The 15370-nt window shown below is 41.5% G+C and overlaps 1 non-coding gene across 1 annotated transcript; it reads left to right on the forward strand.

Annotated features, from left to right (window-relative positions):
* Positions 1–587: 587 nt before the first annotated feature.
* On the forward strand, positions 588–674 carry TRNAS-GGA (transfer RNA serine (anticodon GGA)). The gene has a single exon. It is a non-coding gene; the product is annotated as a tRNA-Ser (tRNA).
* Positions 675–15370: the final 14696 nt, after the last annotated feature.

A 15370-nucleotide genomic window follows, 5' to 3' on the forward strand; every position in this document is an offset into this window, starting at 1 on the left:
TAGGTGGAAAAGAAGGCAAAACGAATCGAACCAATCAATTTCACCGACTGAAATAAGCATATGCGCGACCGTGGTAATTCAACTTACAGAACGGTGTAAAATATATGACTATTACTACTATCAAAGCAACACAACCAGGCAAGAAAAGAAAAACTGATGTGGCTCTGCAGGTACTTAAAGAAAGGCTGAGTATAGGCTGCGAGCCAAACATAATTACGTAAAACAGCTTGATAGATGGGATGCTAAAGGCCAATCAAAGTATCAAAGTCCTATGTATGCTAGCTCAAATGGAAGAGAAAGAAGGCAGTCTTTTTCTTTCTGTTACAGTACGTGCTTTGCTGAAGAGGCGAACAAAATTCAACCATTCCCAAAATTCTTACACCCTACGCGGCGCTTATATTACGCGCTACCTCCGAATAAAGCAAAGAAGCGCTACCCCATCTCCTTGCTTGACGTTCGCTATGCCCAGCAAAGCAGGGCTCGTAAGTAATTATTCGATTTTGGGAGAATAGTTCCAATAGTAGAACAATGGTCTCCAAAACCTTTGGTTAAGGGTTCGAAATGAAAAAGAAATGAGAAGGGTCTAAGGAAGGGTGGCTGAGTGGTTTAAAGTGTAGCACTGGAAATGCTATGTAGACTCCTGTTTACCGAGGGTTCGAATCCCTCCCCTTCCTTGCCATGAATGCGTGAGAGAAAGATAATTTGGTTTAGTCTACTTCAATCAATTAACCTGCTTCCAAGTCCGATTCAATTCTATGGATTTCCAGGGGCAAGCCTAGCGTGCTCTTAAGGGTTAACAAAAATGAAATGACCTACAAGTCGGGATCACCTTTCTCATTTACCGGGCGACCCTTTCCTTTCCTCTGTATAGTGAAATTAAGTAGTATTTCATGGATGACGTCTGGGTATTGAAGTGTTAATATCTGCATGTTGGTGGTGTCTAAGGCTACTTAGGGCTTACGTGGATCCGGCTACCTCTTTTCTGCTTTTTTCTATTAAACACGGGGTTCGACCTGAATGTATCATAGAGCTCTTCCCCGGGTCATGCCTCCTGCGCCATGCGCTTGGTTTAGTGAAGTGGTAGGGTATAGTTTCGCTGATTGCGCAGTAAGCAGCGGCAGAAGGATGGCCTTAAGGAAATCGATTCGAATACGCCCGGCCAATAAGAGTTTGGAAAGAGTTAACGATGGTTTAGATTTTTATTAAAAAGGATATCGAGATCGATGGAACTGAAATCAAGTTTCTAAAATTAGCTTGCTTTTGCGGGGTCGCGGCTCTCTGTTTTGGCTATTGTAGCATATGTGTTGCCTAGGGCTACAGGGGCATGCTGACTTGACATCATCCCTACCTTCTTCTGACTTGTTACCGGCAGTCTGTTGCTGGGTTCCAAACTTGACTCAATAGTGGCAACTAAACACGAGGGTTGCGCTTAGGACTTAACCCAACACCTTACAGCATGAGCTGACGACGGCCATGCATTACCTGTGTCTGCGTTTTCAAAGGCGCTCTTCTCTATTCAAAAGGATTCACAGCATGTCAAGCCCTAGTAAGATTCTTCGCGCCAGCATCTAAACTACATGCTTCACTGCCTGTCCGGGGTTAAGGGATTTGACAGCAGACTTAACTTAAGGAGCCACCTACAGACGCTTTACGCCCAATCATTCCGGATAACGCTTGCATCCCCTGTCTTACCGCGGCTGCTGGCACAGAGTTAGCCGATGTTTATTTCTTAGATACCGTCATTGCTTGTTTTTTGAGTTTACGACCCGTAGGCCTTCTGCCTTCACGCGGCATTGCTTTGTCAGGCTTTTGTCTATTCGATTTCTTACTAGAAGCCTAATGATTGTATAATTTCAATAAATACGGATGGAGAGGGATTTGAACCCCGGTATTTTATACTTCGGTTTTCAAGACCGACTCTTTAAACCGCTCAGACATCCATCCCTTTCCCGACAGGATCATAAGCCATCGAGAATTAACAAAAAAGCATGCCAAGCTTACAGGTCAAATTGCACGTCTTCAGAGAACAAATAGGGCAGGGATGGGGGCTTAATGAATCCTCCCAACTAAAAGGGTTAAGCTAATTGATCATTCCATTTCAAATTGATAGAAACTAAGGCTGGGCAATAACGGACTTGAACCGCTGACTATCTCGGTGTAAACGAGGCACTCTACCAACTAAGCTAATTGCCCTTACTACTTAAGCTAATTGAACAAAGGGGGATAGATTTATCCATCTCGCTTTCATGCCCAAAAGAGTGACCGGCGCAGCGAAGATCTCGCCGGTGTTACCTGCAGATGGTTGCTGGTTGATTCTTCGTTTTCGGTTCGACGCTACGCTAATGTTCATTTCTTTTTTAACACACACTCTACTGCGCGAGCGGAGCGATAAGAGCTTGCTTATGAGGCAAGGCAAAAAAGGCTTTCCTTTTGTTTTGCTGCCTATTCTCAAAAACAAAAGCATAGACTTAACCGACTGTAAATACTTTGAACAACAAGCAATTCCCTTTTTTTTGCTTAGAGGCAGAAAAGGCCTTGAACAAAGAAAAGAGCCAAAAAACAAACCTTTATTACTTCGCACGCAGTTAAACAAACACAAGGAGCGGAGCGCACTTTGTAATAAAGCCTTACGTAATCTATCTCATTACTATTACACTGTAGACTTGTCCTTTGCCTTACGGCCTTTATTGGACAAAATTGGCTTTAAACGGAAACGTGAATGACGAATTGCCCATATAACAATAGTATTTAGATAAGAGCCCTGCCTTTGTCGTATCTTCTCGGCCTTTTTCTTTTCCGCTGCCACATTAAGATAAGAGGATTCTGAAAGTCCGGATATGGGGGTCTTCTTTAGAGAAATTGAAGCCAATTTTTACGGAAGCAAAAGAAAAAAGACTAAACTTTAGCTTTACGGCCCCGGAAACTCGTGAACACCCAGAGTCACTTAAGGAAAGTGTATGGGAGATTGTCAAAGACGTGGAATCTTCTGGCATAGAAGACGCTTTGCCTTGTGCATTGCCGCTAGTTACAGCCTTCACTTCTGTCCTTGTTTTAAAACCCCTTGTCTCAATGTCAGACCCCGTAGGTTCCATTGGGCACTGGGCTAACATGTCTAACCCCGGCCGCTACATAGCAGCTTGCCAGATAAGGAGAAAGCTGCATTCATAAGTGGAGATATTGAAACTATATGTATAAACGACTTGTTTTTGAAAACAAAAGGATGTATAATACTTAGAGCTCTGGGTGACAAGAGCAACTTTCAATTTGTTATAAGCCCAAACTATAGATTCAATAAGTTATTATCAATAGCCGCAACCACTGAATAGAAACATTAGACTAAAGGCCCGGACAAAATGAGCCCCTAAGAAGAAAAGAAAAGCCCATATGCAGATAATGAAGAACCATATGACTGAATAACTTGAGAAGCCTGTGCCCACATCTTGCAGCCATCCATTGATTGTCGTTGAACTTTGTGCTTTGTTTCCTCCAGTAATGTGACTCACTGCTCCCTTTTCACTTACACTTCCCCATACATCCGATTGCATCTTCCAGCTGAAATGGAATATAACTATTGAAATGGAGTTGTACATCTAGAACAGCCCCAAGAATACGTGATCCCAAGCAGATACCTAGCAGGTGCCCCCCCTTTCGGGGCCGTCGCAAGGAAAGCGAAACCCGAGATTTGCTTTGTCAAGTATTAGTCGAAAGCTGCGTGCAAAGCAAATAAGATGCCTTTCAATAATATTAGTGCAGTAACATGAATCGTGAATGCGTAGATGTAGTGCACTAAAAAATCTGCCTAATGGAATCGAGGCTAAGGCCACCTTGCCGGCCACTGCTACTAAGTCGCTTCCACCCCAGGCTAAGCTGGTGCCTGCTGCCGCATTAGGTGCAGTCGATCCGGGAGCCAAAGCGTAAGTATTCTGGATTTACTAGGCAAATATTGGTTGCAGTTGAATAGCGGTATCCGAAAACATATCTTGAGGACGCCCCAAGGCGCTCATGGTATCGTTATAGATATACAAACCGAAGCTATGAAAACCGAGGAAGATGCAGACCCAGTTGAGATATGAAATTCTTGTATCACGGTGACGAATGACACGATCCAACAAGTTGTTGTATTGAGTAGTTGGATCGTAATCCCTTACCACGAAAATGCATGTGCAGTTGCTCCTTAATCTAAGAAACCTCCTATCTACATTACATGCGTAAACAGGGTTTGTTGTGTTGCATAGTCAGTGGCTAAATAGGGATAAGGAAAGGGTACTTACTTGGGATGCAATCTTCGACCATTGATTGCCAAACCTAGTGCATACCTTGTGATCCCTGAAGTCCAAACAGCTTTACTCCAAGACAGCCAAGGCCAAACAAAGAAAAAAGAAGCAAAGAAAATGCTCCATTCTGTCCAATTGTAGCTTCTAAGTGCATACCTTTAGTCCCTGGCTAAAGATGCTAGGGACAAGCAAAGAAAAAAGAAGCAAGGGAAAAGGAGGGGGAACAAACCTGGGGACTCACCTGGCATTCAATCTTAGACCAACCTTTCTATGATTATCGTGAAAGACAGAGAGTTCCACTTGTCTAGGCAAAGTAACCCTGGCTTGGGTAGCTAGTTGGGTTCAAGTCAACTTCGCTTCGGTGCACGCTTTTGACCAATCTATCATGGTGAATGATTAACCTTTAATTTAGGAAAAAGTGGCATAAAACGTATGGTTTAAACGTATTTAGCCAATGCTAAACGTTAATCTGTCTTCTCTGCGCGCATGCGTACGTATGCAGTTGGCCAGACTTGCTAATCACAAGTTAAGTGTTGCGTAATCAAACACAGTGCTCGGTAGGCGTTCAATAAACCAGCCTACAGCCTCAACGTTAGGATAGTAAAAAAGAAACGTTCTTACCATACCAAAAGATGATAATTCTATCACAGGAGTCAATGAAATGCCATCAAACCTTGCATTTCATGCAATTATTTCACTATACCATTACTTAGCGCTTTTTAGGCCTGTGATATGCGCATTTGTGTAAAGGTAGGGAACATAATCATTGTTTTATTGTTATTAAATAACTGCTTTAATAGAATCACTTTTGTATAGATTGCTTTTTTCTTGTTAAAGAAAGGGAATCTCGTTTCTATGTAACATTTTGCCCAGCACCAATGCAGCGAAAGAACACAAAGCATCACAATTATGTGTTAGCAAACAAAAGATAGAACGCATAATAATAATAAAGTCGCTAATACGTTACTACGCAAGAACAGCAGGCTCGTTGTGGTATTTGTGTTAAACATAAGGAGGCGCTCTCTTATGAAACAACTAAAAAGTTGTTTCGAAATACGGAGAACACTTATTTTGCTCTACAAAAAAACAAAAAAACAACAATGTGCATCATGAATAAATCGACTGAAAATAGCATTACAAGTTTAGAGCAAATGATAACAAAAGGCAAATTGGTTTATGATTTTGACATAACAGTAGCTATCCAGCAAAAATATAAAAAAAGAACAAACAGTGTAGAGACCCGAAATCGAATTAGCATTATGATGCGCGATTATTGATCTTAGGACTGCCCGGCACACAAAAGACACTGTTGGTTCATTGCCTAAGTAAGTTTCTTTTAGTCTACTTTGTACCTAGGCGTCCGAATGATTTTACAGGTGGTAACAAACATTATAGCGTATGGGTGATAGATGAGTTTAATGGCTATGAAACCGATGCCTCTTTATTAAACATGATATTAGACGGTCAAGGGGTGGCATTGGATACGAAGTACGGAAAGATCTTTACGAAAGATCATAATGTGCCTATTATGTTATTAGGAAATAATGTCCCTCCTATGTACAACTCAGAGGCTTTTCATAGTCGCGTAGTAGAGGTCCATTTTTTTAGTGAAAAGGAGCCCTTAGAGGCAGGTCGATTAGCTTCCACGCTATTACGGTATTGTATTTGGTACAGTACTTGCAATAAAGCCAACGGGGAAGGTTTGAAATTTGGGTTACCACTTGCTAACAGAGAGCGATCTTTCTCAGCTAAGCGAGCGTGCAGGCTTTCGCTTACACTCGATAGATGTTTTAAAGAAAGTGTATGATAGACTACCTACCGTGTCTCGGCAACGGTATCTCAAGGGGTTTGGGAGGTTCGACAACGCAGCCAAGGCTCAACTTTGTCTTCCGCGCAATGAAGCAGAGTATGTTAAAAAGGTGGCAAAGTCTAACCCGGGAGACCCTGAAGTAAAACTAATCGAATTGGCACTACAGGTAGAGAAAGAAGTAGGGGATAAAGAACCAGAACAAGAGCAAAGAACCTTAAGTGTAGGTAAACTCAAACAGGAGCAACAAGAACTAAGCGAACAAGTATGCTTTGAAAAAACAAACCCTTAGTGACTCCGAACAGGAGCAACAAGAACTAAGCAAACAAGTATGCTTTGAAAAAACAAACCCTTAGTGACTCCGAACAGGAGGGCGGCGATCTTGACGATCCTTGGGCCGAAGCTCATAGAAAATTAATATTAGAAAACCAGAAAGAAAAAAAATTAAAAAGGAAAGCAAAGATTGAGAGATGAAAAATAACCCCTGCTGTGCCCTGCCCGTTAGGAAAGATAGTAAGTAATCTAAAAGAAGGAAGTAACAAGTAGCTTAACTATTCGCTTTTTGTCTTAGTCGCGCCGACACCGAGGAAAGGAAAGTCCGACCCTTTCCTTTCCGCACGTATGTCATATGACTTTCTACGCGTAGATTTCGCTTTAGGTTTCATTTCTTTTAACATCAGCTATATGGCATATTACATGCTTTTTTTCTGGCGGGGTGAAAACAATGCAAAAGAGGTTTTGTTTCCTTGCCTGCATCTAATGAACCGCAAGGTTCACTTAAGTGTGCGTTATACCTTATGCAGTTAGCAAAGATGATGCCAACTCCAAATGTAGAGTTGGGTAAGATGGGACTCAAATTAGAGGCCGCTAGTAAAGTAAGATTATTCGCTATCCTGGATTCCATTTCCCAAAGACTCTTGCAACCATTCTTTTCTTTTGTCTCTCTTTTGTAGTTTTCTTTCGTGTAGGCATCAGTGTTTAACTTAGTCATCTCTGCAGCTACCTCCTCAGTTACCAGTTAATTTTCCAAACCTACATATGTATTAATAAGTCGGCCCCTAGTTAATAGTTTATTTTCCAAACCTACGTCCGGGTGACTACGACCAATACAAAAGTCCCACTAATTATGGCCACTTTTGCTACGTTTCTTGTCACTAGCTTCTTGTTTTAGTTTCTCTAAAAGATCAACTACACGCACGTAGACCACTGCCATGAATGTCAAAACCTCAAGCCAATATCCTATAATATCCTATGATTAGTTCAATGTTATATGACCCATCATTTTCCAACTTTCTTTGCTTTGTCAAAGTAGCCTTTCAAGATTTACTAAAGGTATAAAAAGAACATATCGCCAGAATGTCCACACTAATCGCTCAGGTAGGAAATATCGATCAAACGTTTTGTGAAACCATACGCCCGGTTATTCCAACAGAACACTGGTAAAATGATCAACATAGCGCCCTTTATTACGGCTACATCTTTTGGCTGCATAGACTCTGATGGCAACATGGACTCTGAAAGCGTGGACTCCGCAAGAAGTATTAATACGCACAAAGGATTCTTACTTTTTAAAGAAAGAAAAGCAAAAAGGAGGATCGGGATAGGTTTTACTCCGCCTCCTAAGTGCTAAAGAAAAAGGGAGCTTTCTACATAGTTCGGTAGTGGTAGCTACCGTGCCATGGCATGATAGCGGCAAAAGAAACAAAAAAACATCAACATCATAATTATTACCAATAAAGCCAGGACTCCAAAAGACAAGCTAAATTCCATTTCTCCAGACCAGAGCGTAATGGCACTTGGGTTTTCTCTTCTTAATCTCGTACCTTGTGTTACCTGCCCACTTGGCGATAGTCAAAGCGAAAGTTAGGGTTTTTTTGTTTATAGGAAATTTGAGATCCCCGGGAAATCCAAACACCTCAAAGGGCTGAACACAAAACAATTATAAACTGTGGAAACAGGGCTTGTAGCTCAGGGGATTAGAGCACGTGGCTACGAACCACGGTGTCGGGGGTTCGAATCCTCCCTCGCCCATCAAAAAAGGTTATGGATACAAGAGATGAAAAACCCAATACAAAAAGTCACCTTTCAATTTATCATGACCTGCAGTCTGCCAGAATCATTCGCTATTGTTCTATTGGTTTCCAAACGGATATATAGATTTGAAATCTCAAAGAAAGAAAGCATATTATACGTTACTCCGGATTATCTATATGAAATATTATTATTCTTCAGATGCCATATTAATACACGTTTCGGTATTTTGATTGATATTTGCGGAGTCGATTACCCTTCCCAAAAAAAAAGAATCAGAGTTATCTATTAATTACCGACTACTTAATATAAATCATGCATTCGTATCAAAATCAGTGTAAACGAGATCACTCTTGTAAGTTCAGTAATCAGTATATCTTCATTAGCTGGTCGGTGGGAGTGAGAAGTGTGGGACATGTATGGAGTGCGCTTTTGCCATTATCATGAGTTACGCTGTATATTAACGGATTATGGGTTCAAAGGTCACCTATTAAGGAAAGACTTTCCCTTAAGTGGATACGTGGAAGTACGTTACGATGATTTGGAAAAATGTGTAGTTTCCGAATTAATAGAAATGGCTTAAGAATTTCGCTATTTTAATTTGGCTAATCCGTGGCGTGGCGACTAATGCCATCTAGATATTTAAGTAGCGAAAACCGCAGCAATACCAGCACTAGCAACAGAGGCAGAAACAACAGTAGGCGCCTTCCATTAATGCCTCGTATTAAAAGGGAAGGCAACGAAAGTAACAAGGACGTCATCGAGGGCAAGAGGCCGTGAAAGGAACTGTTAAAAGCCATGCTTCTACTTAAAGACTTCTTCGATTGGTTGAAACGTAAGTCCCTGTAGCCGCAATTGAGTCATGCTAATGTAGTTCGTTTTTGTCATCTCCACCATCAAGTTATTAAAAAACTTGTAATGCGAATTATTTCTCTTTTTTTAGGAGTCCCCTCTTTTTTGTTAATTCCCTTTTTATCCTTCTGGGAGCCTCAAATCGCCTATTGTGAGGAGACGAGAAAGACCCTTCTCAGGGAACTCTATCATAGAGAGATTTCTGGGAGGCAATTGCCACTGTCAATTTGTAATAGATTGACAGATGAACACGGGCCCACCCCTATAGAACGTCAGATTCAAAACTTTGCCCAGGTTCCGGAGGAAGATGCGCGATCTTATCTCCTAGAGGCCTGGAAAGATATCGAAAATATCAGAAGAGGTTGTTCGACAGGGGAATTGCCCAAGGCAACTATCGCATATGAAGCGATTGCCTCCATGCAGCCGGGAGCGTTAACTCCCTTGCTTAATACCATAATCTTACGGTTGCGGATTTTCTCAGCAGACTTCGAGGGGGGAGATGAGATGATCGAGGAGGAAAACCGGCGACCCCTTGAGCCAGAGTTAAGCCTAACTGTCCAGCAAAAAAGTTGGATTTCTTCGATCATCCCTGGCATCAAGCAAACCACGGCCAAATTGCTACATATATTTAGTCTCCTAGCCCTTGATTTGAAGGAAGCCGCTAGTGCTGCGGAGCTAAGAATCTTGCGAGTGCCAGAGGAAGCGCCGCTTGAAGAAAGAGTAGAGGCTATACTCAAAATTTAAACGTTTGCAGAAACGTCGCCAAGAAGACGCTGAGGACCCGCAGCTCCTTCCTGCCTTCTTTCTTCGACATTATTTGCAAAAAATCTCGCAAAGCAAAACTCCTCTCATTTAACCTACCTATACGGGCTCCTTTTTGAAAATATCCCCAACCAATCACAACTACCAGAAGTTTTTGGGCAACAAACGCAGGCAGAAGCACTGCTTCAAGAAGCCTTAGTCCGAACGGGCTTGCCGCGGGAGATATTCATCCAGCAGCTGAAAGAACTCGTAGAGGGGGCACAAGCTGACAGAAACGAAAGCGAACATTAAATGAACGCCATCAAAATCTACAGCTATAGCTATACCATTTGGATTAGAGCTCCGCCCCCCGGGCCCTTAGCAGTCAGTTCCTGCAAATCACTCTGGCGTTCGGCCGCATGCCATCATTGGGTCTTCCCCAATGAACCATATGTACTGATAATTGAAGGTGCATAAAAATCCCTCTAGAATAAAGAAGCAAACTACAGTTTGGCCTGCATAAAGAAAGAGAAGGAGTAAGTCTTCGCAGGGTGCAAAGGGAGTCGAAGTTCAAAAACGAGTGGGCCCGGGCCCCCTTGTTCGAGGTGTTGCCACGAATCTGGTTGATTATCCCTATGGAGGAGGCGAAGGGCGCATGAAAGGAGGTAGACCTTCAGTGTCACCCTGGGGAAGGCCCACTAAATGTGGATTTTGAGCAATAGTGAGGAAACACAGAAATTAGTTTATGGCATGATTCGTATGGAAAGGCCCTTTTGTTGATGCTTGCCTGTTAGAAAAGACGAAAAAGATCAGGGGGAGAATCTGGTTATGTTACTTTAGGCTTTGCCTTAACAGAAGCTATTGCCTTGTTTGCTTTGACGATGGCTTTTTCAATCTTATTTGTATCTTAAAAAAAGAAAACAAGATAAACATGAATAACCTCACTAAAAAAAGAAATCTTTTGAATTTGAATAACCTCACCAGAAATCTCTCCTTTCTTTTGAATAACCTCACCATATATCTCTCCTTTATTTCTAAGAACCTCAACATATATCTCTCCTTTCTTTTTAATAACCTCACCATATATCTCTCCTTTCTTTCGTTGAGAAAGGTATTCTTGTTTGTTGCTCTTTTTTTAATTTTATTAAATCTAATTGGGCTTGGGTTTGCTGAAACAGCATACTGTATGAATATGGGCGCTAGTAGTTCTTCAATAGTAACTCAAGCGTCTTCACATTCACAGTTTATGCAACTAAAGGAGGAGGATTGCCGTTCAATCTTATTTGAAACTTGGCAAGATTGTGATAAAATACTAAAAACCTGCCAACAAGGCAGATTGCCCAGCGCTGAGAACGGTTATGAATTCGTTTCACAACTGCAGCCTGCGCAAATAAACAATCTAGTAAACTCTATCTCTGCCAAGTTAAACCCCTCCATAGTCAGCGAAGCCACAATGCAGGAATGGGCTCAGATTTCGGTACAGTTTAAGGAGGCAAACTCCCGTCTGTTCACGTCGTTCCATAAGGACCTTATTCCTGGCTTGATGCTCATCTCTGGGGTATCTCTCCCTTTAAGCATGTCCCCGGAAGAGGGCATAGAACTCCTCTTGAAGGTCCCCTTCTCCCAGGAAGTGATAGCGCATTATGCCGCGCAAATAGTCTCCCAGGCGCAACCTTTGATTGACATGTATAAAGCCCTGTTTGAGCTCTTGCCTTCGACTCCAGAAGTAGTTTTTGTTGAGCAAGACATGCCGCCGCTGAATCCAGAAACAGAAATAACTGTTTCGCAGGAGGAGGCGGATAAAATCCAAGCCGTTCATAATAAAGCCAGGGACGCTGTCCAGATTTTCGTTAAGTTCCATAGGCTTAGAAGCCGGATTCGTAAAGGGACTGCCTTTAAACTTAAACGTAGACGTCGTGGTTAAAAAACCGTCTCACGGGCAGAGCGGACACCCTGGGGAGGGTAAAAACCACAGCTGACGACTGAATCCGAATATTACGGATTACATATATCAAGTAATTACTTTCTTTTAGGGAAGGGATGGTTAAATTATTCGGTAACCAACCGAGAGATCATCAACGACAAAGATTGACTTTTTTGTCTTTTAATTGAGTTAATTTTCTTTAATTACGTAAACTCATTTTGAAATAACGCAAAAAACATTTCCAGGGTTGGGCTTTCCTTGACCCAACCCCCCCGCACCGATAGCTCAATTGGATAGAGTCCCTGGCTTCGAACCAGGTAGTTAGGGGTTCGAGTCCTCTTCAGTGCAACATCGTTTCATTTCGGGCTTCGATAAAGCTATATACCACTAACTCTCACTCTTATTGAGAAGAAAGCTTTCACAACTTGCAAGGTAAAGCATGTATCTTCCACCCGGTATTATGTTCAGTCCTCTTTCTTTCAGTTCTTGTTTTATTTAAAGTAAGCGGTTCCCTACGCTTTTTCCTATAGCCCACCTTTTCGATGTTTTAAATCCTATGCCAAGACTAGGGAGCGAGGGGCACAAAGTGTCAAGCAGGGTTGGGTTAACCTTTCTCGCCGATCCAATTTATACTGGGATCAGAGGAATGAGTTGAGAACGCCACTACGTTCCTGTACCCTTTGCTCTTAAAAAGTATCGCTGGTTTTCCCTGCATAATCTGGGCGCATGGTCGAATACGTCCAGTCTAGCGTTGGTAATTCCGTAGAAATAAATGGATGCACGAAGTTCATTCTAACGCCGTAGACACCGAGAGTTTAATTGGTTGAGCCCTGAAGTGCCGAAGGGCAATCCCAACGCAAACCGTAGACATTGATAGTTCCTCATACACGCCTTGTTTCTAAATTACCATGTTATCGCCATGACGGGTTTCGTAACCTCGTCGTGTACTCGAAGCGACAGTGAATTGATCTCTAATCACAATCACCCAGTCCTCTTAATGGTGTCGCTAGGGCAAACAAAACAAGCCAACCACTAACTTTTTTAGGTTAGGGGGGTTTCATTACTGTTTATTACTCATCTGGTGCTTACAGTAGTGTGTTTCTGCTTCTTAGTAGATCTTTTTAAAGAACGCCTTTTTTATTCTATTATTATGCTTATAAACATAGAGATGTGCCTAACAAAGGCATAAAATCATTAGAAACTCTAAAAAAGGCAAAGGAATCTAAAAATGTTTAGGCAAAAGCTACTTTGGAAGCAGAGGCAAGGGAATCACCCTTTATAAACTTTCAAGGAGGCTTTGCTTTTGCTTTGGAAGCAAGGGAATCTTTGGTTTGGAAACTACAAGAGAGGCGCATTTTGTTAATCAGGATTCTAACATTCGACACGGCTTACATAAAATTTTACTAAAAAAACTGCCATAAATATTGAGAACAAAATGAGAAGCCGAACAACGAAATCAAGTCAAGTCTATGGAAGCTTAATCCGTTTGTTCTTCGTAAACAATTGGATATAAAGTCAGTACTAACCCATAAGGCTCTGTTTCGAATTTAAAACTAGGGTTCAGCTATGAGATTTGACTCTAGGTCACGCCTTCGGTTTGTGTTTTCCGCTCAAAGTATAATATCACTTGTTGCACTGGAACGGATCCCTAAAAAGTTACTTAATCCGCTGTTAGCGTTAAAAGCTGCAAACCTCCTGAAGTTTATAAGGGAAGAGGTATAAAATATTAAAATGAAATTATACGTAGAAAAGAGGGGGGGAATAAATAACTCGCGTCATATATTCCAGGAACCAAATTAGTTTCCAATAAATAAATCAGACTTGCCTTAACCTAAATCTTTGGAATTGGACCCAAAAAAGCCACTTGGATTCGTGATTAATCAGGTCTCAGCGATAACACCAAGGTTAATAATCCGACTCGGCACTAAATTAACTGGATTAGCAAAATAGTACGTTGAAAAAAGAAACTAGTTGATTCAGAATTAAAGAGAGGCATTTAAGAAAATATCAAATGATTAATTAATATCTGCCGTTACCGTGGATTTCGCCACAAAGCAGGATTGCTATTATGTGGTTAATGAACCTACAGCAATGCTAAAACCTTTCGTAAGTTAAGAATTCTAATCAATTAACGGAAAAAGGAGAATAATTCGCGTTTTTTTAAAGGCAAGAATAGAGGAAGGCAAGACGCCAAAAAAAAAACGAAACCGAAAAAAGGGAAATGAAGAATACAATTACGTAAAAGTAGCCTTTTAAGCACTAGTAATAATAGCACAGCTATTAATAGAAATAGGGAAAACACCACTAAAAGCCAAGAAAGTACCACAAGCCAAGAAAGCACTACAAGCCAAGAAAGCACCACGGTATTGCCCATACTTAATCAACTTATAGTAATACCAAAATTACTATAACAAATTGCAAGGGAGAGAAAAGAACAGGGTCCTTTTCAGGGTGTTTAAGTGAGTTTAGGGGTTCCCGTCGCTCGCGCTCGAATAAGTATGCAGCTTAAGCAACTGCGGAACGTGTCGCGTAAGCTGCTACTTAACTTAAAATTGAGTCAGTCGAAGTGAAAATAAAAGGAATTGGAAAAGTAAGAAAGGGATTTTTGCCGAAAGGTTCAAAAGAAGGAGGTCCTATTACTACCAGAATTCGTGACGTAACCCCAGTGCCACATAATGGATGCTGACTCCCTAAAAGACGTCGTGTCTAAATACCACGGTAAAGTTCTTTTTTCCTACTCACTAACGCAACGGCGGAAGGTAAGGTTTAGATTGATTCTATGGCTTAACAGGTCAGGTCGTGAAAGGCTTGGCTTAAGCAAAGTGAAGAAAAAAGAAAGCACTTGGCTTTAGCGCTTCATTCACCCAGTCTATAAAATTAAAACCTACTTTATAATACAAACTAACGCTGGGGGAAGGTCCGACCCCTTCCCCCTCCTTTCACGAACTTTCCGTACTCTAAAAAACTTATTCCAACTTACTTTATTGCCTAGCTGCTTTTTGCGGGGTGGGTGTGGCTGTCTATAATTAATCCCCTGCAGTGTATCAAGCTTAAAGTCCAGTCCAGGGCTGTGCTAAGCCCCTTCTCCCATCTAGAGTTGCTTTTGCTATTATAAAGAATAACAAAAAAACGCATAGTCATAGTAAGGTAACAAACAATATTTATTAGTTTTTTTTTCCAATTATTAGTGCTGCGAAGGGAAAGCAAAAAAGAGCAACTAGCGTTCCTGTCTTCTTTTCTTTTTTTTTCCTGGCCGGCTTTTGGTTTTTGATTGGCCCGGTCTTGTTTGCCCTTACGTAATTATTAGGGTAAGGTAAGATAAGGAGACCTTCCTAGACTAGAGGTTTATGGTAAAAGGCGTATAGCCATAGCTTTCTAAGAACCTGTGGCTCCTTCTTAGGCAGCTTTCAAGGGAAGTGCTGGGACCTGAAGATTCGTCTTTGAGCCGTAAAAGCCAAAGCCAGCCGCTAAGCAACGCTCTTTTTACGCTTTACGTTTAAACGTTTTTGAAGTTTGGTCTGATTTAATCTTATGACCTTGGAATTTGCGTTAGCGCGACTTTTTCTAGCCTATGCCCTATCATACAGTTCATTACATATTATATATGGGTAAACGCTTGCGTTTTCTATCCAAGCACTATAAACTGCCACGAGTACTGAAGACGAAGAGGTAATGAACAAAAACAGATATGTTGGTATCAGGATCTAAAATTCGTCGTTAGATAAGAGAAAATGTTTGGCA

The sequence above is a fragment of the Adiantum capillus-veneris genome, chromosome 1, assembly GCF_014529385.1.
Source record: "Adiantum capillus-veneris isolate H3 chromosome 1, ASM1452938v2, whole genome shotgun sequence".
Lineage (NCBI taxonomy): Eukaryota > Viridiplantae > Streptophyta > Polypodiopsida > Polypodiales > Pteridaceae > Adiantum > Adiantum capillus-veneris.